Source organism: Oncorhynchus kisutch, linkage group LG30, assembly GCF_002021735.2.
Source record: "Oncorhynchus kisutch isolate 150728-3 linkage group LG30, Okis_V2, whole genome shotgun sequence".
NCBI lineage: Eukaryota > Metazoa > Chordata > Actinopteri > Salmoniformes > Salmonidae > Oncorhynchus > Oncorhynchus kisutch.
The window spans coordinates 32,211,195-32,236,112 of NC_034203.2; the positions used below are offsets into that span (position 1 = coordinate 32,211,195).

The 24,918-nt window shown below is 42.9% G+C and overlaps 1 protein-coding gene across 3 annotated transcripts in view; it reads left to right on the plus strand.

Annotated features, from left to right (window-relative positions):
- The first annotated feature begins 3,122 nt into the window (after positions 1-3,122).
- Positions 3,123-24,918, plus strand: part of LOC109879993 (uncharacterized) — a 240,621-nt gene continuing 218,825 nt past the window's right edge. For all 3 annotated transcript variants that reach the window (XM_031810565.1, XM_031810567.1, XM_031810566.1), the window contains exon 1: positions 3,123-3,335. The gene's annotated coding sequence lies outside the window, so the exon portion shown is untranslated. The remainder of the gene's footprint in view (positions 3,336-24,918) is intronic.

A 24,918-nucleotide genomic window follows, 5' to 3' on the forward strand; every position in this document is an offset into this window, starting at 1 on the left:
AGTGTTTGAGGAGTCATGGCTAAAGAGACATGAGGGCAGGTGGGTGGTCAGTACAGCTTAGTTTAGCTGTGCAGTAGGCAAGCAGTTTTCTCATTAACTCCTCTTATCCTCCTCTCTCCTCTCTCCATTCCTTTCTTTCACTGACCATGCAGGAGCAGGCCGAAAGAGAAGATTAAAATGAGCTATGACAGTGGGATGACTGTCAGAGTGAGGGATGCAGAAAAGGAAAAACAAAAGCAAGACCCATATATGGATATATTTAAACCAGTAACAACAACACACACTTTTATTTAACCCAGTAAATTGACTGAGAACAACAACCTGGGCGATAGTTACATGGGAAAGAAGTGTGACAAGGAATGAATGCACCAATTGTAAGCTGGGGATGAATAGGTGGCCATGATGGTATGAGAGCCAGATTGGGAATTTAGCCAGGACACCAGGGTTAGCACACCTACAATAAGTGCCATGGGATCTTTAGCAACCACAGAGAGTCAGGACACCCAGTTAATGTCCCATCTTAAAGATGACACCCTTTACAGGGTAATGTCCCCAATCACTGCCCTGGCGCATTGGGGTATTTTTTTTAGACCAGATGAAATAGGGCCTCCTACTGGCCCTCCAACAGCTCTTCCAGCAGCATTTGGACTTCCATCCAGTATCAACCCTGCTTAGCTTCAGAGGCAGGCCAGCAGTGTGATGCAAGGTGGTATGCTGCTGACACACCATACACACATTCCTTGTCACATTTTCCCAACTTTCTCACACACACACACACACACACACACACATTCCCTGTCACATTACACTATATGATCTCACATATATGAAGACACGCAATCCCCCCTCTCCTCCCTCTCTCTTCCCCCCTTTCCTCCCTCCCTCTCCCCTCTCCTTTCTTTCCCATCTCCTCTCTTCCCCTATTTTCTCCCTCCCTCTCCCCCCTCTTTCCACCCTCTCATCCCTCCCTCTTCCCCCTCTCCCCCCCTCTTCTCCCTCCCTCCACCCCCCCCTCCTCTCTTTCCCCCCTCTCCTCTCCTCGCTCCCTCTCATTTGTGCTGCTTTGTGCAATGTGAAGGGGAAGTAAGAACAGAACTTAAAATGGTAAATGTCATGAGCAGATGAAGGCAGAGGGCCTGGTGGGAGCAACCATTTCTGTCTGTCTGTCTGTCTGTCTGTCTGTCTGTCTGTCTGTCTGTCTGTCTGTCTGTCTGTCTGTCTGTCTGTCTGTCTGTCTGTCTGTCTGTCTGTCTGTCTGTCGGTCGGTCTGTCTGTCTGTCGGTCTGTCTGTCTGTCTGTCTGCCCCAGGGCAATGATTGGGGACATTGACCTGTGCAGGGTGCCGTCTTTTGGCTGGGACGTTAAACGGGTGTCCTGACTCTCTGTGCTCACTAAAGATCCGATGGCACTTGTCGTAATAGTAGGGGTGTTAACGCTGGTGTCCTGGCTAAATTCCCAATCTGGCCCTCATACCATCATGGTCACCTAATCATCCCGAGCTTCTAACTTGCTCATTCATCCCCCTTCCTCTCCCCTGTAACTATACCATTCAAATGGTAAATAATCATGAGGAGATGAAGGCAGAGGGCCTGGTGGGAGCAACCACCCTGTCTTCCAGCTAGGAGCAGATAGGTGGAGAGGGGGAGATGCACCCTGCAGGCGAGAGAGGACATCGGTCTGATCTGTTGTGTTTGCCTGCCTACCTGTGTATCATATTACCTGTTTATGCCTGACTGTGCTTGCTGTGAATGAGAATATGTTCTCAGCAGTGGACTAATGATTACACTAGATCAGCTAGATGCAGGCAAGAGTGTGCAAGGCGGTATTGAATGTGCCGCTGTCTGTCCATGTGTGTCACTGTCTGTCCTCTGAACATTTTTTCGCAATCTGTGTGCACCTACATTGTAATCTTTCATTCATAGGATAGGTTGTAGCAACCTCATGATGGGTATCGGGAAAATGTGAGTATCATGTAGTAGCCTAAACCTATCGATGTTACATTGAACTGGGTGAATGGAATATGAAAGACAGTCATCCAACATGCTGTAATAGAACTAAGGCCATGCTCAATATAAACAAATGTGTCCTCCCTCATCTTAAACAGCACCAACCGTCACAGGTTCTCAGTCAACTTACCTGGTAAAATAAGTTAAATAAATACAAATGTAAAATAAATAAATATGTTGATGTCTGTCTGGCTGTGTATCATATTACCTGTTTATACCTGACTGTCTGTGTCTTGCTTTGTCTGCCCCCTGTAGCTCCTTGTGCTTGCTATTAGGAGAGGTAAAGAGATATACGAGAGCCACACCCTCACAGGAGGACACTCATCCCACATCCATCTCACTTGCTGATGCTGTCCTTCAAACACACACACACACGCACACACACACACACACAGACACAGACACAGACACAGACACACACACACACACACATACAGAGAGAGAGAGAGAGAGAGTCTGGAAGGATTGAGATTAACTAGTGGATAAATCATTTGAATGTGTTTCAGTGATAAGGATGTACCGTGGGGTATGTGTGTGTCTGTAGTGTGTGTGTGTGTGTGTGTTTATGTGTGTGTGTGTGTGTGTGTGTGTGTGTGTGGGTGGGTGTGGTTACACCTCATAGATCCTAGGGGGATAGAAGTGACCTGGGTCATTGGGGAGGAAGGAGGCTTTCCAAGACACCCATCAAGACCTGAGGGACACACTCTCACAAAGGGAGCACCAGCAAACACACCCTCACCCATAGACAGAGAGCAGAGCAGAGTGCACACACACACACAGAATCTCTCCCCAGTGGATAAATCAGTCCTTTCATGATCTGTCATCTTGCTGGATTGTGTTTATGTAATGGAGGAGGAATAGTCTCTCCTACTTTTCTAATGGAAATGCAGGACCAGGGCTCTCTCTGCCTTCAACAGGAACTGGGTGCTAGTTATTCAATATGAACATAAAAATAGATACAAAAACATGAAAATGACAATATGTTGATTATGTTTTTATTATTTTACTGATGATGATGACGATGTTGATGACGATGGTCAGTTAACGGACAGGGTACTGTAATGATGATGACCTGAAACATAGTGATGAACTGTTAGTCAGAGAGATACGGCCAGAGAAAGAAAGAGCGAGAGTGTACGTGATGAGAGATTTTAAGACAGCCGTCTTATTATTTGAGAGAGAGAGAGAGAGAGAGAGAGAGAGAGAGAGAGATATGCGATAACAGCGTTTGCCCTGTTCACATTTGACTCAGTTCTTCTCACGAGAGACAAGCAGATACAACGACACGCCAGAAACTTCAGACAGTTCCTTAAAGACCGAACTCTGAAGGTAAATGAATCCTTAATTTCATAGAAGGTAATCACGCATGCTGCGCGCTGAGGCGAGGTAAGAATTTTTGCGCGGGATATTATAGCGGCACATGATGATGAAACCGATTTTTTAACGTTTGAGATTTCGAATGCATGATTTCTTTGTCAGTCTGAATGCATTATATTAGGCACTTGCAAATTATAGGCGAAACGATTTTAACGCAACACATGTGATTATCTTTGATGGCTTGCTTGAAAAACGTGTATTCGAGATGAATGACTTGGTGGATTTATTGTGAACCTTGTTTGTGCGTAATTGCGGGGCTGAAGAGTCGATTACTCCACTTTATTTTGGGCCATTTCATGAACAATAGCCAACGTCACTTAAATGGTTTCAGACCTGACACACCTACATGTAATTTGGCTGAACTAGGTTACGAGTGCACTGAATTTAGACATTGAAGCACATCTGTTAGGGTATTTTATCATATATTTCATATATTACAATGGCAAGTGAACAGGGCACGCGCACGTCTCGGGGTCACTTGGGAGAGACGGACCAGAGCAGAATCTAATTTCCCATGACTGAACCGAGTCCAAGCAGATGGTGCACGCGCATTTCTATTTGTCACGTTAAAAGATCCGCGGGGTAGCAGCAGACGTACCAAATACAGACACTGTCTGACACCCCGGTGTGCGAGGCAAATATTTTACCTGCCGCATGTGCAATGTCTATGAGGATCAGCGCGTCCCTAATGAAGGTGATCGGCTCAGTATCGCTTCATAAAACTGACTTAATTGCAGTCATGAATTATTCGTACTAAATCGGTAATGACAAGTGTTTGGCTACTGAGAGGTGTCGGACTGGTGAGAGCGCACGCTGACAAGACAGTGTTGTGTTTGCGGCTGTGTCTTTAACATGGTGATGTGGCCAGTGTTCAATCAGCAATGTTGAGTGTATGTGCGTCTATATATATATATATATGTATAGATAGATATCACAGGAGGCTGCTAAGGGGAGGACAGCTCATACTAATGGCCAGAACGGAGCGAATGGAATGGCATGAAACACATTGGAACCATGTGTTTGATTGATTTGATATCAATCCTCCTTATCACGAGCCCGTCCTCCAAAATTAAGGTTCCACGAACCTCTGGTGATATGTGTGTGTGTGCGTGCGTGCGCGCGTTTGAGTGTCCTTTTTTGATTTGATTTGATTCTGTAACAAACATTTTCTGAGATTTATGATTTCCCTTTAGCAGTAGGCTATCCACAATTTGTCATGTTTGAATGTCAATGTGTTTTATGTGCTGTGTTTCACGACTGTATATGTAGTGTATGTGTACAGTAAAGTGGGCTGTGGGTTTAATAGTATGCTATGTATTTGATGTTGTAAAGCCTTGCCTGCTTATAATTTATACAGGGGAGAGTCCAATCCTAAATGCTGATTGGTTAAAAGCGCATTCCACCGGGTGTCTATTCCACAATTTACCGCCAGATAAATATATTACATTAAAATGCCTATTTACTCTGTTCCATCTGACTGCGCAATCCACTGTCTCCAGGCAGGGAAGTTATAAACTTGATATCCACTATAAAAAGCATCTAAACATTATCTCACTTTTCTTTGTCTTAAAGAAAAATCCAGCGCAATCCACTGTCTCCAGGCAGGGAAATTATAAACTTGATATCCACTATAAAAAGCATCTAAACATTATCTCACTTGTCTTTGTCTAAAAGAAAAATCTAGCGCAATCCACTGTCTCCAGGCAGGGAAATTATAAACTTGATATCCACTATAAAAAGCATCTAAACATTATCTCACTTTTCTTTGTCTAAAATAAATGTGAGGTAATGTTTAGATGCTTTTTTATAGTGGATATCAAGTTTATAACTTCCCTGCCTGGAGACAGTGGATTGCGCAGTCAGATGGAACAGAGTAAATAGGCATTTTAATGTAATATATTTATCTGGCGGTAAATTGTAGAATAGACACCCACTGGAATGCGCTTTTAACCAATCAGAATTTAGGATTCTCCCTTCTGTCTGCCTTGACATTTGCAACATTGTTTCAATATTCTAATTCGATCTCTAATTGTCCCATAGTAATGGACATGTAGGGGTCAGGAGTCGGGATGAGAGAGAGTCAGGCAGCCTTTCTCAGCCAGTTGAAATCATGAATCATCTGGCATAATTTTTATGGATACATACAAAGACATGTCAATTGAAAAAAGGTAAAAACGAAATGAAGTGCTGCTAGGTTGCAGTCTTTCCAGATTCAGTTTGAAGTTATTGTGATAGCTGTGTTGTTGGCTAGCTCCTCTGAACAACAGTGTCCTGACGAGAGAGCACAGTTTCTATTCCAGGTGAAATCGTGTCTCATTAGTCATTGTTATGGATGTATCTAAATAAATGTCACAAGAAAACAGTTTAAACAAATGCAGCTACTGTTGTTATTCTGTCTGCACTGTTTGACGTGACCAGTGGCGATTTTAGCATGTAAATCTTGGTTCCCCCCGCCCCCCCAGAAATGTGGGATGCATGCCAGCAAAGCCACTACACAACACAACACATTAATTGCACTATAATGGTGATGAACAGTGCCCACAAACTGTTAGGGCCTACTTAAAGCTGTCCCAACAGCAGAGTCCCAACAGCAGTACCATCACCTTACCACTGCTACACCTGGCTATCAGCAGAGGATTGTCTGGCAGCAAAACAGTTCATTCAGCCTCATTTACTGCATTTAAAAAAACATAACTGATATTGCTGACTTGCTTAAACAAATGTGTTTTTTTACTGACAATTGAGATGTACAAAATATGGCATAAGGGGACGACAAGCTGATAAGAGGCAATCCGTAACTTTGATTAAGACATTAATGAGGAAGCTAGGACGGATGTAGTCAATAAAACTATTTGTTCAGCACTTGTGAAATGTACAGCAACAGAATTCAGAACATGGGCCGTTCTTACAGTGTTCTCCCTGTACACCAAGTCAGAACTGTCGGAAAAATAAAGGGGCATATAAGCAGAAAATGAAAGCTTTTACAATATTCGATGATTACATTCTCAAAAACAAGTTATAGGCTACATGTTCACCACCAAGTCAGAACAGTAGGTGAAATTAAGAGGTGAAAATGGATCAAATTATTAGGGTGAGGCTGGGAACTCTGGAAAAAAAACAAGGGCGAATCGTGATGACGTCAGTGATCTTCAGGTCATAGCTCTAGAAAGAGGCCCAAGTTCCAGATTTACAATTCCGTGTTGGATGAAAGTTCAAAATGTATTTTCCCATTCGTAGCTCATTTTTCCCGATTTCCCAGTTGTCTTGAAATCACTAAAGTCAGATTTTGCAGTTCCGAGTTAACAGTTGTTTTGAGTGCGGCACAAATCCTGTGTCACGTTCGTTGAATGGAGGAGACCAAGGCGCAGCGTGATATGAATACATCTTCTATTTATTAATGAAGACGATCACTAAACAAACTATACAAAATAACAAAACGAACATGATGCTATCATACAAAACTGTAGCCACAGGCAACTAGACATAGACAATAACCCACAAAATACCCAAAGAGGATGGCTGCCTAAATATGGTTCCCAATCAGATACAACGATAAACAGCTGCCTCTAATTGAGAACCAAACTAGGCAACAATAGACATACATAAACACCTAGATGGTAAACAACCCCATAATACTACAAAACCCCTAGACAGTACAAAAACACATACCCATGTCACACCCAAACGACTCATTGTTGAATTTGCGATTCCCACCTTGTTGTGTAATGTTTATGTCCAATGGCCAATGAGCACCGATACGTTTTATCTATAATTTCTCTTCATTATTTCTCTTCATATGACAAGGATTAAAAAGGATTTGCCAGTAGATTGTCGACTTGATTCTTGATGACTGCTAGCTAAGATTTTGAATGTATGATGTTGACATGATCAGTCCAATGAAAGCTACTGTAGATGTAATGTGATTTGACATCATTGTATCTGTGGACAATGACCTTGAGCCTTGTTTGATGGGCACTTCTAATGTAACTCTATGGCAGCACCCAATGGGCTTGAATTTTCTAGCTCTACCCTTAGACTTGGCGGTGACGTAGTGTCCCCATGAGTGACAGAACACTTAGGCAATTACGACGTAACACTCCGTATTTTCTGCTGGCTTGCCCCACCTCCACAGAAAGCACTGAGCTAGGCTGAAACACCTGCATTTTGGAGCTCCCTTACTCAAGAAAACAAAAAAGAGACCATGTTTGTATGCAGCTTTATTAACTAAATGATTTTTTTTTTAAATATTGTTTTCAAACTGATATGTGATACAAATTAATGCCAAAATAACATGCACATTTTTTTTTGCTGAAAATGTGGTGCTCAAAACAGGTGGGGCAGGTCGCCACTGGACGTGACTGTAAGTTATCCGTAGTTGGCTAGCTAGTAAGCAAGGGATAAGAACGTTACCAACCAGTATGGCAATGGAACATTTAGAACGAAGGACTGGGTAGCGTACGTAGATACAGAACTAAAATACTGAACTAGAGGTCGACCGATTATGATTTTTCAATGCCGATACCGATACCAATTATTGGAGGACCAAAAAGGCCGATGCCGATTAATCGGACGATTTTTAAAATGTATTTGTAAGAATGACAATTACAACAATACTGAATGAACACTTATTTTAACTTAGTATAATACATCAATACAATCAATTTAGCCTCAAATAAATAATGAAACATGTTCAATTTGGTTTAAATAATGCAAAAACAAAGTGTTGGAGAAGAAAGTAAAAGTGCAATATGTGCCATGTAAGAAAGCTAACGTTTAAGTTCCTTGCTCAGAACATGAGAACATATGAAAGCTGGTGGTTCCTTTTAACATGAGTCTTCAACAATCCCAGGTAAGAAGTTTTAGGTTGTAGTTATTATAGGAATTATAGGACTATATCCATCCATACCATTTGTATTTCATTGACCTTTGACTATTGGATGTTCTTATAGGCACTTTAGTATTGCCAGTGTAACAGTTAGGCTTCAGTCCCTCTCCTCGCTCCTCTCTGGGCTCGAACCAGGAACACATCGACAACAGCTACCCTCGAAGCAGCGTTACCCATGCAGAGCAAGGAGAACAACAACTCAAAGTCTCAGAGCGAGTGACGTTTGAAACGCTATTAGCGCGCACCCCGCTAACTAGCTAGCCATTTCACTTCGGTTACACCAGCCTCATCTTGGGAGTTGATAGGCTTGAAGTCATAAACAGCGCAATGCTTGACGCACTACCACCGCTCAGTCAGATACTTGTATGCTTGTATGCTCAGTCAGATGATATGCAACGCAGGACACACTAGATAGACTAGTAATATCATCAACCATGTGTAGTTAACTAGTGATTATGATTGATTGTTTTTTATAAGATAAGTTTAATGGTAGCTAGCAACTTACCTTGGCTTACTGCATTCGCGTAACAGTCAGTCTCTTGTGGAGTGCAGCGAGAGGCAGGTGGTTATAGCGTTGGACTAGTTAACTGTAAGGTTGCAAGATTGGATCCCCTGACCTGACAAGGTGAAAATCTGTCGTTCTGCCCCTGAACGAGGCAGTTAACACACCGTTCCTAGGCCGTCATTGAAAATAAGAATGTGATCTTAACTGACTTACCTAGTTAAATGAAGATAAAATAAAGGTGTAAAAAATATATATTTTTAAATCGCCCAAATCGGTTTCGAAAAATACAGATTTCCGATTGTTATGAAAACTTGAAATTGGCCCTAATTAATCGGCCATTCCGATTAATCAGTCGACCTCTATACTGAACGACTGACTCTTGCAACTGAACCAAAATAACTAATGACCAGCCTGTTTGGGTAGCAACCCTAGATTTGTTTCGGGACTATAACTCGTGGAAGGATGAAATAATATTAATAAATTCATCAAAATAAAGTTTTTAATGAAAATATGTCAATCATTATTTAATTATGTTGGTACCCTGTTGTATAAAAGTGATAATGCCCTCGAAGCCGGTGTTTGGAGGATATATTGGCATTGTTTGCCAGCACTCGACTTCGTCTCGGGCCAAACAACACCTGTACCAATATACCCTCCAAACACAGGCTTCTTGGGCATTATCACTTAAATAAGCCTCTGTAGATGGCATAATTCTAATTCCATCAAAACTACATCAAAACCACCCCCCTCTCTTTCTCCCCCCCCCCCCCCCCCCCCCCCCCCCCCCACACACACACACACACACACACACACGCATTCACTTGTGTGTCACTGTGGCATTAACAAATACTTTATGTGGGTTATAGTGCATCTGTCACACCCTGACCTTAGAGAGACGTTTTATTTCTCTATTTGGTTAGATCAGGGTGTGATTTGGGTGGGCATTCTATGTTTTCTATTTCTTTGTTTTTGGCCGAGTGCGGTTCCCAATCAGAGGCAGCAGTCTATCGTTGTCTCTGATTGGGAATCATATTTAGGCAGCCTTTTTCCCACCTAATGTTGTGGGTGATGTTGTCGGTTTCTGTTTACCAGTTTTTTTGTGAAGGTTTCACTTTATTAAAAGATGTGGAATTACATGCATGCTGCACCTTGGCTCATCTATGACAGGGAGTTTGAAGACAGTGAACGTGACAGCATCTTTATGGCCCCTGTCGTGTCTTTAGCTATGCCAGATTAAGTGATATGACATGCTATTCTATAAAATAATTTCTCTGTAATTGATATTACCTGATTAAGCTAATCAGGTGAATGTAATTAACTAGAAAGTCAGGGAACCACAAAATAATGTTTATAGAGCAGTTCTCTTCAGAATAAACTCTTAACCTGTTGTGATGAGCAATCCCGTATCCGGTAGTATAATTATAGCCTCAAGCTCATTACCATAACGCAACGTTAACTATTCATGAAAATCGCAAATGAAATGAAATAAATATATTGGCTCACAAGCTTAGCCTTTTGTTAACAACACTGTCATCTCAGATTTTCAAACCATAGCTACCATAGCTACACAAGCATTTGTGTAAGAGTATTGATAGCTAGCATAGCATTAAGCCTAGCATTCAGCAGGCAACATTTTCACAAAAACAAGAAAAGCATTCAAATAAAATCATTTACCTTTGAAGAACTTCGGATGTTTTCAATGAGGAGACTCAGTTAGATAGCAAATGTTAAGTTTTTCCAAAAATATTATTTGTATAGGAGAAATCGCTCCGTTTTGTTCATCACGTTTGGCTAAGAAAACCCCCCGAAAATTCAGTCATTACAATGCAAACTTTTTTCCAAATTAACTCCATAATATCGACAGAAACATGGAAGACGTTGTTTAGAATCAATCCTCAAGGTGTTTTTCACATATCTATTCGATGATAAGTCACTCGTGGCAGTTTGGTTTCTCCTCTGTTCAAAATGGAAAAATGCACGCACCTGGAGATTACGCAATAGTTTCGACGGAGGACACCGAGCGGACACCTGGTAAATGTAGTCTCTTATGGTCAATTTTCCAATGATATGCCTACAAATACGTCACAATGCTGCAAACACCTTGGAGAAACGACAGAAAGTGTAGGCTCTCTCCTTGTGCATTCACAGCCATATAAGGAGACATTGGAACACAGCGCCTCAAAAATCTGGCTCACTTCCTGTATGAAATTTCATCTTGGTTTCGCCTGTAGCATTAGTTCTGTGGCACTCACAGACAATATCTTTGCAATTTTGGAAACGTCAGAGTGTTTTCTTTCCAAAGCTGTCAATTATATGCACAGTCGAGCATCTTTTCGAGACAAAATATCTTGTTTAAAACGGGAACGTTTTTCATCCAAAAATGAAATACTGCCCCCAGAGGTTCAAGAGGTTAAAGACCTAGTAATCTTTTGCATCAATAGCAGTCAATATTTAATCGTCATTTTATTCACTCTCATCTGAAAGTTGTAAATGCTTGGTTATCTTCACGAACCCTGGCTAACAAGTTGAATCAGCAATACAAAATTTGGTTTAATTATTTATTTACTAAATACCTAAATAATCACACAGAATGGATCATACATTGATTACAAATGTCATAAAGAAAACGTCCCTGGTGGTCTGAACAGATACGCCGGCTGGTTACACAAAGAGAGGGGGTTGGGTTTGAGTGAAAGAGCGGGAAGACTGAGTAACAAAGGGAGAAGCTATGCTATCGTAAATACAGAATCTTATGCATTCTAAATAACCGCCCATTTGAAAAAGGAGAATGCAATAAATATTTACTTTGAGCTGTGCTTTGGTAGATTGGTCGTCGGTGGAAGGCCGGTTTGTCCTTTATGGATCTCAGGTCCTCTGAAGAATGTCTAGTGGTGAATTGGAGCTTGGTAGATTGGGTACTTTGTCCGTCCTCTCCTAGCCCACGTTTAACGGGTGGAGGGGATAGCACTTCTTTAGTGAATAAGAGTTCCAAGTTCATACCAAGTTGCCATGCTATATGCTCATGCTATATTCTGGCTGGTATAGTCGAAATTCATCCTTCCGGCATGTAGGTCATCACCTTCACATTGAAATTCAATGCTAATTTCGTTAGGTTCTCTAAGGTTGGCTTAGTTCTGTATGTGGTCTTTGTCCTTTCAACATGGGGACCTCAAGTCCACACGTCCTTGGAACAGCTTATTATCTGAGCCCTTTTTTAACGTAGGACTGTCGCACTAACATCCTCGGAACAGAAAGTTACATTTTCGTCAAGGGATTTATATAGGAGGGGAAAGAAGGTGCGTGTTTCATAGTTTATAACCAATGTCTGTTCACATGGGCAGGGCCACTGAGTTGAGCATAGTTCACTCATGAAAACCCAATTCTCTCATTTGGAAGCTAAAATTACATTTAATCTTTTCACAAATAGTTTCATATTTAAACATTTAAATTGCACAACAATTCCATGTGAATCTGAATGTGTCGACTTTCCAAGATACAATTTGTGTCCTCCTATCATCAGTAATCATGTCTCAGACACCAACTGAACTGACATCATATTCATTAAGTCCCAACGCATATTTTCAACTGGTTGGATTACCGGAATATGGTTCCGTTTCCCATCTTTTGATGTCACCAGAATCTCTATATTAACAAAGGGCTTTTTCAAGAGTCAAGAGAGAGAGAAATGTGTGTGTGTGGGGGGGGGGGGGGGGGGGGGTCATAAACCTCCCCCACTCAGGCCAACATCATGACACCCCATATAATCTCTTTAATCACAGCAGTATGAAGCACAAAATGTATTTTACTGATGTATCAGTGTGCTGTATATGGAACACACAGGAAGGCGATTTTAGAATATGTGCTTGTGATTTAATACCTGTAGATAAAGCATATATGTTTGGGTGACTATGCCTGTGTGGATTTGTTTTGTTTACGTGTATTTCTGTGTTTGGCTGTGTGCACAGCTTTTCCTGTGCTTACACATTCAGTTTTGACCCAGCTTTGCCCTAGCAATGAAAGATCTTGTGGGAATACCTCAAGGGACATCAGACATCAAACAAATGCTCTCTGCTAATTTGGTTAAAACAAAGCACAACAATCTTTGTCAGCATTAAGCTCGTAATTGTTTACACCAACAAGCTCTTGTATGTACCCTGAGTGAGACATGTAAGAGGTAGGAGGAAAAGCGCGAGAGAGAGGGGGAGCGAAAGAGAGAGGGTGGGGGGAGAGAGAGAGAGAGAGAGAGAGAGAGAGAGCGAGAGAGAGAGGGGGGGGAGGAAGAGAGAAAGAAGGAGAGAGGAAGGGTAGCCATGTGTGGATAGACATGACACATTGACTCAGTGACTTATGTCAGCTATAAAGCGGCTAGGAGAGGGGGGCTGAAAGAGAGGTGCTGCTGTTGTGACAGCGAGCACTCACCACCTCCCATTACCGGACATTACTGTTTATTACAACAGACAGTGGAGGGAGGAGACAGATGAAGGGAGAGAGATGGATGGACACCAAGATTGAGATAGAAGGGCCAAGGTGAGAGTGAGGGAACGAGACATGGAGAGAGGAAATGTTCGAGAGCGGTGAGGTCATGCAGATCCAGCCCTGCGAATCGGAATCCTCCCTTGCTGTGATTCTAGAACGTTGCTCCTATAACAACATTACAGCCGTTATCTCAAGTGGAGCTAAAGTGTTTTGCTGTCCACATAAATTAAAAATTATTTTTTTCTTAGAGAGCCGCGTCGCTAGTGGCAGTCACTCATAGACAATGGAGGGAGACTCGAATCATGCATCTTCTCCTCAGGCTACTCTCTGTAGACGTTTAACAGAGGGTATAAGACACAGCACCCCAAGGCTCTTATTCAACAACATGTCTGTTAAAGACTTGGAGCCGAGCTGGGACGGCACTGTTAACGGGGGAGGGCTAATCAATGTATTGTATTCCCTTACTTACACCAAACCAAATAGTATTGAAGACCTACAGTCTACCACCCTTGGGTTTGTAGTGCATAGAGGGAAAAGGAAGTGACTGCTGTTATAGACATCTACCAATTCATTAGCAATCAATTCAGCAAAACAAACTAGACGCCTAGCCCCTCTGTTGGAATAGCCCCTCTGTTGGAATAGCCCCTCTGTTGGAATAGCCCCTCTGTTGGAATAGCCCCTCTGTTGGAATAGCTCCTCTGTTGGAATAGCCCCTCTGTTGGAATAGCCCCTCTGTTGGAATAGCCCCTCTGTTGGAATAGCTCCTCTGTTTGAATAGCCCCTTTGTTGGAATAGCCCCTCTTTTGGAATAGCCCCTCTGTTGGAATAGCTCCTCTGTTGGAATAGCCCCTCTGTTGGAATAGCCCCTCTGTTGGAATAGCCCCTCTGTTGGAATAGCTCCTCTGTTGGAATAGCCCCTCTGTTGGAATAGCCCTTCTGTTGGAATAGCTCCTCTGTTGGAATAGCCCCTCTGTTGGAATAGCCCCTCTGTTGGAATAGCCCCTCTGTTGGAATAGCCCCTCTGTTGGAATAGCTCCTCTGTTGGAATAGCCCCTCTGTTGGAATAGCCCCTCTTTTGGAATAGCCCCTCTGTTGGAATAGCTCCTCTGTTGGAATAGCCCCTCTGTTGGAATAGCCCCTCTGTTGGAATAGCCCCTCTGTTGGAATAGCTCCTCTGTTGGAATAGCCCCTCTGTTGGAATAGCCCTTCTGTTGGAATAGCTCCTCTGTTGGAATAGCCCCTCTGTTGGAATAGCCCCTCTGTTGGAATAGCCCCTCTGTTGGAATAGCCCCTCTGTTGGAATAGCCCCTCTGTTGGAATAGCTCCTCTGTTGGAATAGCCCCTCTGTTGGAATAGCCCTTCTGTTGGAATAGCCCCTCTGTTGGAATAGCCCCTCTGTTGGAAAAGCCCCTCTGTTGGAATAGCTCCTCTGTTGTAATAGCCCCTTTGTTGGAATAGCCCCTCTGTTGGAATAGCTCCTCTGTTGGAATAGCCCCTCTGTTGGAATAGCCCTTCTGTTGGAATAGCTCCTCTGTTGTAATAGCCCATTTGTTGGAATAGCCCTTCTGTTGGAATAGCCCCTCTGTTGTAATAGCCCCTTTGTTGGAATAGCCCCTCTGTTGGAATAGCTCCTCTGTTGTAATAGCCCCTTTGTTGGAATAGCCCCTCTGTTGGAATAGCCCCTCTGTTGGAATAGCTCCTCTGTTGGAATAGCCCCTCTGTTGGAATAGCTCCTCTGTTGGAATAGCTCCTCTGTTGGAATAGCTCCTCTGTTGGAATAGCTCCTCTGTTGGAATAGCCCTTCTGTTGGAATAGCCCCTCTGTTGGAATAGCTCCTCTGTTGAACACTCACAGTGTTCCCTGAAGTCATCTCAGAGAGAGATTATTTATTGCTCATATTCCCACTCCAATTGCTGTGGGGGAAATGGGCCTTCTGAGTCCCATGTTGCCAGGGATACCGAGACTCACTCACTCACTCACTCACTCACTCACTCACTCACTCACTCACTCACTCACTCACTCACTCACTCACTCACTCATGCTGTTCAGTCAGAAAATATAATTAACATTGTGCCTCCCTGGTGTCACCTTATAGAAGTCTAACTGTTGAAGCCATATAGCAGCCTTTGACTCTTCTGCAGTCACAGATATGTTTAAACCTGACAGACAGAGATCTTCCCCAATGTCTCTACATATAGAAGTGATGGTTCAAGACATGCATTATAACACTCTGCTGTGACTCTCCTCCCAGTCAAGCCTGTGAAGCAGAAACACATAGTCATTCCCTGGGGTCGCCTTTTATAGAAATGGATGTGTTGGAGCCTGTTCTCCTCAGGGTTGGATGCTACTGCTGTTGCTGCTGGAGCTTGTCATGGTCTGATTGTACACAGGCGACTCTGGCTGTTCTGCCTTCTCCTGAACACAGTGTGGGAGGATGCAGCTGGCCCACTGTGCCAAGCCCAGGGAGGAGGTCTCTTTTGTGGCTGGCGCATGTAACGTTAGAGTTGTGGGGCTGGAGTGTGGCAGGCACGCGAGGCACCCAGCCCCTTCCTGCTTTCTGAGATGGACGTGAACCAGCTGTCTCGCTTGCCGCTCGGATTACGGAGGATTTCCTCGTGAAAATGTACAGTGGTCCGCTCTGCTGGAGATGTCATTGTATAGGGAAAGAGGGAGTGTACCTCGCAGTGGGGGCTCACCCAGAAGTGTGTGTGTGATGGAAGTGTGCAACGGTGGAACCAAGTCACTATTATTTGAGTCACAAGCAAGTCACAAGGTCCGAGTCTCAAGTCGAGTCCCAAGTAGAATGGGTCAACTGACATTTACTCCTCCACCACCTGTTGCACGCTCTACTACAACCGCTGTGATTATTATTTCACCCTGCTGGTCACCTATGAACATTTGAACATCTTGAAGAACAATCTGGCCTTAATGGCCATGTACTCTTTTAATCTCCACCCGGCACGAAGAGGACTGGCCACCCATCAGAGCCTGGTTCCTCTCTAGGTTTCTTCCTAGGTTCCTGCCTTTTTAGGGAGTTTTTCCTAGCCACCGTGCTTCTACTGTAACGGCTTTCTTCCATCGAAGGAGAGTCGGACCAAAATGCAGCGTGGCTATTTGCAATCCATGTTTATTAAAGAAAGAAAGAAACACAAACTTTACAAAAACAATAAACGTAATGTGAAAACAGCCCTATCTGGTGCAAACACAAAGACAGGAACAATCACCCACGAAAACACTCACAGAATATGGCTGCCTAAATATGGTTCCCAATCAGAGACAACGATAATCACCTGACTCTGATTGAGAACTGCCTCAGGCAGCCATAGACTACGTAGACACCCCACAAAACCCCTAAGACAAAAACACACCACAATAACCCATGTCACACCCTGGCCTGACCAAATAATTAAAGAAAACACAAAATACTAAGACCAAGGCGTGACATCTACATCTGCATTGTTTGATGTCTGGGGTTTTAGGCTGGGTTTCTGTATAGCACTTTGTAAAATCTGTTGGTGTAAAAAGGCTTTATAAGTACATTTGATTGAACATAAATTTGAATGGGTCGTGTATCGAGTCACGTCAAGTCACAAGTTTTTTTAAAGTCAAGTAAAAAACAAATCTACAGGCAATGCCTTGTTCAGGTACAAATCGTTGTCTATTTATCAATGCTACCAGACAGCCCTTTTCATTATTTTGACTACAACACATTTTGATTATGTAATAATACATTTTAACAACTAATTTCAAATGAAAGGTTTCATAAGTAAATGATTGACAATCAAATTTGACATACCAAAAGACCAGTAGGCCTATGCTAGTAATTATTGCTTGATGCCCCATTGCTGATGAGCTTGCAAAGTAAACCGTTCATATTTTTGATCACCAAACAATATTTGGAGCTGCATAGTTATTTATGCAAATCCTCTCTTCCTACAATTTAACATTTGCGCTAAAAACAAAGTAGTTTATCGCTGGCCCAGATTCACACACCGAGGCGAAAAAGGTTGATCAAAGCGGAATGAAGGCGGGATCTGCATTGAATAGCAATGGTGTGGGCAATCATTTCCCGATTCCGCTTTGTCCAAGTTTATTTGCCGCTAGTCTGTGAATCTGTGAGTGATATTATGCTGTTCGAGATTGCGCAGTTTGAAAATTGTGCCAACCTGAATGGCATGATGCGCTGTTCCACTTTGTCAAATGACGGTTTGTAAAGGTAATGAAAAGTCATGGAAATTAGTTTCATAATTGTTTTTCATGTCATTCCTGAAAGCACACTTTTAAAAATGATCAATCAATTACAAATCTGCATATCAGCCATTATCGCAACGACCCTTCTGTGCGTGCCCGTGGTGCTGCGGGACATTTCAGCAGCACGTATACAATAATGACAGACTAACTAGATCACCAATTCAAAACACAACTTGTAGCAGTTATCTCACTACTTAACTATAGCTAACTAAGCATTCATTTAGTTGTTGCCTTTCCACCAGCACTGTAGAGCCTAAATAAATCTGCACCGTTGGAAAACTGGTATTTCCCTCTATTAAACAGTAACCGTGTAATTGCGACAATGTAAAAAAAATATTCCAAGAATAGCCTAATTGATAAATAACTTACTGTGCATAGATCACCACTGAAACATGAATATTTAAGCCTTATATATAAACATGTTTAGTTAGATACCTTTGAAGTAGTTTACCTTAGCCATTTGATCCCTGATGAATTGAATGCGGGAATCATTTTATAAAGACACAAGTATTTAGTTGTAAATGCTGAAAAAGCCCAGTCTGGACACCCAGATCGAGGGTTGACCACGTGTTGACAACATGTGATTAACAGTGCAGTTCTATGTGGGGGCTAAGTATCATGTTCAAGGGGAAAATGGCAGGAGATGGTAGGTCTACATGGGATCAGACACAGCAGCTATCCAGTGTCAATAATGCTTACTTTCTCATGTAGGCTATAATAATAGTCAGGAAAATTTGGTTACAAATCATGGAAAATGTGTATAAACCGTTAACAGTAACAGAAAACCCTTTTGCAATTATGTTAGCACAGCTGAAAACTGTTCTGATTAACTCGTCATTCTATTCTTGTTCTGATGAAGGCTATTCCATGTGGAAATTGCCAAGAAACTGAAGATCTTGTACAACGCTGTGTTCTACTCCCTTCACAGAACAGCGCAAGCTGGCCCTAACCAGAATAGAAAGTGGAGTGGGAGGCCCCGGTGCACAACTGAGCAAGAGGACAAGTACATTAGAGTGTCAAGTTTGAGAAACAGACGCCTCACAAGTCCTCAATTGGCAGCTTATTAAATAATACAAGCAAAACCCCTGTCTCAACGTCAACAGTGAAGAGGCGACTCTGGGATTTCTCACATGGAATAGCCTTCATTTCTCAGAACAAGAATAGACTGACGAGTTTCAGAAGAACGGTCTCTGTTTCTGGCCATTTTGAGCCTGTAATCGAACCCACAAATGCTGATGCTCCAGATACTCAACTGGTCTAAAGAAGGCCAGTTTTATTGCTTCTTTAAATCAGCACAACAGTTTTCATGCAAGGTGGATTTCCGGTGTAGGATTACTTTGCGTTGGGTTAATGTCTAGCAGGCTGGCTGCTTGGAGAGTAATCCATGGAGACTGTGCAATAAATTGAGTGACAAAACATTCCAAAACCTGGGGCCTCCCGGGTGGCGCAATGGTCTAAGGCACTGCATCGCAGTGCTAGCTGTGTCACCAGAGATTCTGGGTTTGAGCCCAGGCTCTGTCGCAGCTGGCCGCGACCGGGAGGTCCACGACGCTGGGTTAGGGAGGGTTTGCCCGGCAGGGATATCCTTGTCTCATTGCACACTAGTGTCTCCTGTGGCGGGCTGGGCACAGTGCGCGCTGACCAGGTCACCAGGTGTACGGTGTTTCCTCCGACACATTGGTGCGGCTGGCTTCCGGGTTGGATGTGAATTGTGTCAAGAAGCAGTGTGGCTAGGTTGGGTTGTGTTTCCGAGGACGCATGGCTCTCGACCTTCGCCTCTCCTGAGTCCGGACGGGAGTTGCAGCGATGAGACAAGACTGTAACCAATTGGATACCACGAAATTGAAAAAAAAATAACATTACAAAACCTGTTCCGGATAATTTTAAATTGTCAAAGTCGGGTCTTGAGGCGTCAAGTCTCAAGTTATTTATTTTCTATCAAGTCGAGTCTCAAGTCATCAAATCTGTGACTCGAGTCAGACACGAGTCCAAGTTATGTAACTCGAGTCCACACCTCTGAAAGTATGTGAGTGTGTATTTGTATTGGGCAGGAGTGTGCGGGTGTGTGTGGCAATTAGAGAGCGAACCAGGTCTGTAACCAGGTCCCTAACATGGGAGTCCAGAAGAATTTGGGAGAAATCCTATTGTCAATTTGACTATTCCACAAAGATAATTGGCTTATTCCTGTGTTAAATTGCTCTGTCCTACAGGACATTGAGTGGGCTTAACATGCTTGGTTCAGACACTGTGTCTGCTCCTCTGCTTCGTCTGGGACTTAGACGGGTATTACACACTGAATTACTAATGATGAACCGATAGCTGCAGTGCACTCAGCAGAGCAGAGCCCTAGCCCATTAAAGTGGCGGTCACACACACAGAGACCGGAAGGTTCGCTTACACAGAGCTTTATTATAATGTAGACTAACTAACTATTACTCAATAAATAAGAACCAACCAAATGCCCGTCAGACTTCTCTCTCAGAACTTCCTTGTTTAGACCTCCGAGCAGCAAACCTCAAGCTTGTAAAATTGATCAGACCCTCCAGATTTCTGATTTACAACTCACAGCCCTAAATTATGGTTTCCAAGCCCATTCAGGTTAGCATGGAAATGTCTCTCTCTCTCTCTCTGGCAACAGCATACCTAAACCATTACCCTGACATCAAACACCAGCCGGCTTCACAGTGCCACTTTTAAGATTTTTCTCATCAGTCCAGCGCTTGAAGGAGATCAGATAAGTGAGTGTGTGTGAGTGTGTCTGTATGTGTTTTCATGCTTATTTTAACCCCTTAAATGCCTTAAGTAACCCTTAATAACATTTAAGTCGTTTAGCAGATACTCTTATCCAGAGTGACTAAATGCCTTGCTCAAGGGAACATCGACACATTTTTCCACTATTTGGCTCGGGGATTCAAACCATTGACCTTTTGGTCAATGGCCCAACGCTCTTAAAAACCGCTAGGCTACCTGCCTCTCCTATTCTTGGCACAAGGCAGCTGTTTAGAAGCTAACACAGCTGATCCTGAGTCGCGGCGTTCAGTGGAAATGCTAAAACCAGAAAATGAGAGCCCAGGAGACGGATGAATTGTCAGCAGATGGAAACATTTGACAGGCTGCAGCATAATTCTGGGGAAGTGACCGAGAACTGTCTTGTTAGAGTGCCTGCATCGGTAAAATGGATGAAAGCAAGAAATCCCAAAACGTGGGAGAGAAAAAAGCCTGGTAATGGAACCAAAGGGAAGAAAATGAATGAACCAGTATAATTCCTGTTTAAAGCTAGTGTTGTTCTTTCATGCTGTGCAGTGAATTGACTGAAAACATCCTTAGAGGTAGTGCATTTTAAGATGATATAAAATGGCTGGACTGAGATGGTGAGCTTTAGGATTTATTAGTGCTACTAGACAGTATACAAATACTGTGTGTTTATTCAGGGATATATTTTATTGCTACAGTAAAGTATATTGTACTGTATGATAAAGTACACCATGTTTTATAGTACAGTGAGCCTGCCTCTATTTGTTTGTATTTGACAGCATTGTGTTCTTTAATGTGAGTGTCTCTGTAAAAACAAGTGTGTAGAATGAGAGTTTAACAGTGAGCCAGCAAGAGAGAGTGTGTGTGTAAATGTGTGTATGCGAGGTTCATCAGTAGCGTAATTAATGTAGTGCGGTTCAGTTGTCATGCGCTGGATCTACTTGAATAACTCTGTTGATGAATGGGCAATTAGAAGCAGCCTCCTCATCCTTGGTGGTTGACTGATCTCTTTCTAATGGCTCTTCTGTTTCTTTGACAACAACGCAAAATGAATCATCAATACCCTGGTCCAAGGAGCGCTGAGCTTGTAAGTGTGCGTGTGTGTGTGTGTGTGTGTGTGCACGGCTCCTGTGGGTATAGTGGTCAGTCCCTTTTCCAGCTTCGATGCACATGACTGCTTTTGTAATGCTTTATATAACCTTGGCTTCTAATTCACATGTTTATATCTGCACCATAATCCACTCAATTCCTCCCATACAATGTTTGGAATATGTTTGAGTGAATGTGTGTGTTTATTTCTATTTGTTTCTTTGTGTGTGTATGGCTGTTCACTAAGGACATAGCCCACAGTAGGTCTTTGAATGTGTGTGTATGGCTGTTCACTAAGGACATAGCCCACAGTAGGTCTTTGAATGTGTGTGTATGGCTGTTCACTAAGGACATAGCCCACAGTAGGTCTTTGAATGTGTGTGTATGGCTGTTCACTAAGGACATAGCCCACAGTAGGTCTTTGAATGTGTGTGTATGGCTGTTCACTAAGGACATAGCCCACAGTAGGTCTTTGAATGTGTGTGTATGGCTGTTCACTAAGGACATAGCCCACAGTAGGTCTTTGAATGTGTGTGTATGGCTGTTCACTAAGGACATAGCCCACAGTAGGTCTTTGAATGTGTGTGTATGGCTGTTCACTAAGGACATAGCCCACAGTAGGTCTTTGAATGTGTGTGTATGGCTGTTCACTAAGGACATAGCCCACAGTAGGTCTTTGAATGTGTGTGTATGGCTGTTCACTAAGGACATAGCCCACAGTAGGTCTTTGAATGTGTGTGTATGGCTGTTCACTAAGGACATAGCCCACAGTAGGTCTTTGAATGTGTGTGTATGGCTGTTCACTAAGGACATAGCCCACAGTAGGTCTTTGAATGTGTGTGTATGGCTGTTCACTAAGGACATAGCCCACAGTAGGTCTTTGAATGTGTGTGTATGGCTGTTCACTAAGGACATAGCCCACAGTAGGTCTTTGAATGTGTGTGTATGGCTGTTCACTAAGGACATAGCCCACAGTAGGTCTTTGAATGTGTGTGTATGGCTGTTCACTAAGGACATAGCCCACAGTAGGTCTTTGAATGTGTGTGTATGGCTGTTCACTAAGGACATAGCCCACAGTAGGTCTTTGAATGTGTGTGTATGGCTGTTCACTAAGGACATAGCCCACAGTAGGTCTTTGAATGTGTGTGTATGGCTGTTCACTAAGGACATAGCCCACAGTAGGTCTTTGAATGTGTGTGTATGGCTGTTCACTAAGGACATAGCCCACAGTAGGTCTTTGAATGTGTGTGTATGGCTGTTCACTAAGGACATAGCCCACAGTAGGTCTTTGAATGTGTGTGTATGGCTGTTCACTAAGGACATAGCCCACAGTAGGTCTTTGAATGTGTGTGTATGGCTGTTCACTAAGGACATAGCCCACAGTAGGTCTTTGAATGTGTGTGTATGGCTGTTCACTAAGGACATAGCCCACAGTAGGTCTTTGAATGTGTGTGTATGGCTGTTCACTAAGGACATAGCCCACAGTAGGTCTTTGAATGTGTGTGTATGGCTGTTCACTAAGGACATAGCCCACAGTAGGTCTTTGAATGTGTGTGTATGGCTGTTCACTAAGGACATAGCCCACAGTAGGTCTTTGAATGTGTGTGTATGGCTGTTCACTAAGGACATAGCCCACAGTAGGTCTTTGAATGTGTGTGTATGGCTGTTCACTAAGGACATAGCCCACAGTAGGTCTTTGAATGTGTGTGTATGGCTGTTCACTAAGGACATAGCCCACAGTAGGTCTTTGAATGTGTGTGTATGGCTGTTCACTAAGGACATAGCCCACAGTAGGTCTTTGAATGTGTGTGTATGGCTGTTCACTAAGGACATAGCCCACAGTAGGTCTTTGAATGTGTGTGTATGGCTGTTCACTAAGGACATAGCCCACAGTAGGTCTTTGAATGTGTGTGTATGGCTGTTCACTAAGGACATAGCCCACAGTAGGTCTTTGAATGTGTGTGTATGGCTGTTCACTAAGGACATAGCCCACAGTAGGTCTTTGAATGTGTGTGTATGGCTGTTCACTAAGGACATAGCCCACAGTAGGTCTTTGAATGTGTGTGTATGGCTGTTCACTAAGGACATAGCCCACAGTAGGTCTTTGAATGTGTGTGTATGGCTGTTCACTAAGGACATAGCCCACAGTAGGTCTTTGAATGTGTGTGTATGGCTGTTCACTAAGGACATAGCCCACAGTAGGTCTTTGAATGTGTGTGTATGGCTGTTCACTAAGGACATAGCCCACAGTAGGTCTTTGAATGTGTGTGTATGGCTGTTCACTAAGGACATAGCCCACAGTAGGTCTTTGAATGTGTGTGTATGGCTGTTCACTAAGGACATAGCCCACAGTAGGTCTTTGAATGTGTGTGTATGGCTGTTCACTAAGGACATAGCCCACAGTAGGTCTTTGAATGTGTGTGTATGGCTGTTCACTAAGGACATAGCCCACAGTAGGTCTTTGAATGTGTGTGTGCATGTTTATGTTTTGGTTTTAATGGTTTCAGCTGTTATCACAGATGAGTCAAAGTTTCAGTGACAAGAATCGAAAAAATGTAGTTGTTTTCTTTCCTTTTTAAAATCCTCTCAACATCTCTCATTTCCTTGTTTTATTTTTATTAAAGTGTGTTGTCTTGCACTTCAATTAGCGAGAAAAGCGTCTCTTCCAACAGCAGTTCGAATCATGTTGCGGTGTTTGCGTTGCTTTAATCAGAAAGTCTCATTTTATACATAATTAATGATAAAGCTCTAAAATGGAAAAATATAAAAACACCCTAAATGTTCAAAGAAACAGAAATGTGTTTTGCTTTCTTCCATATTTCCTGTTTCCTGTGAGACGGCTGATGTGCTCACTGATTCTTAGACGGGAAAATAAAAGACGGCTTTGAACTGAAATGGTGGAACCAACATGGCATTAAACAACCAACACAAGCTGGTACCACCTTGAACTAAACCGCCCACCAGGAGACATGGACCTCCTGATGTGCATTCCTTAGTGAGTCCATGTGTCTCTCTCTCTCATGTGTCATGTGCTTAATGCCAGATAGCTACTGTCTCTAACTAAATGGAACATTTGGAATTAGATGATTAGTGCTTTCAAATGCCAATGGAATACCTGCTGTTTGGTTGAATGGATGGTTGATGGCATTTTTAGAATTCCACAGTAATAGCCATAGAGCTTATGTAAGGGAAGTGATTCGGTAAACTATACGCCCGCGTGATGAGTAATCTTTCTCGAGAACTGGTACTCCTGGAGATGGGTTATTGTGCTCTTGAGATGCTCCGAACGACCTGGTTTGGATTCTTGGTCTAACTGTATAAATAAATACAGAGGGGGCTACAGACTTCATTATGATGACCTTGAGGTTAGAGCTGACCAGTTATGACCTCAAACCTGTCAGGAGTCTTGTGTTGGAAGTACCGCATCTTTCTGGGGCACTTGGCAAATCTGCCCAACGTTTCTGAATTTGTGTGTGTCTATGGAAGTGTTTATGTCTGTGTGTGTGTGTGTGTGTGTCTCTCTCAGTATTAGGGGCTTGCTGACATGGTTATCTTACCAGCCCACTAGAACAGTC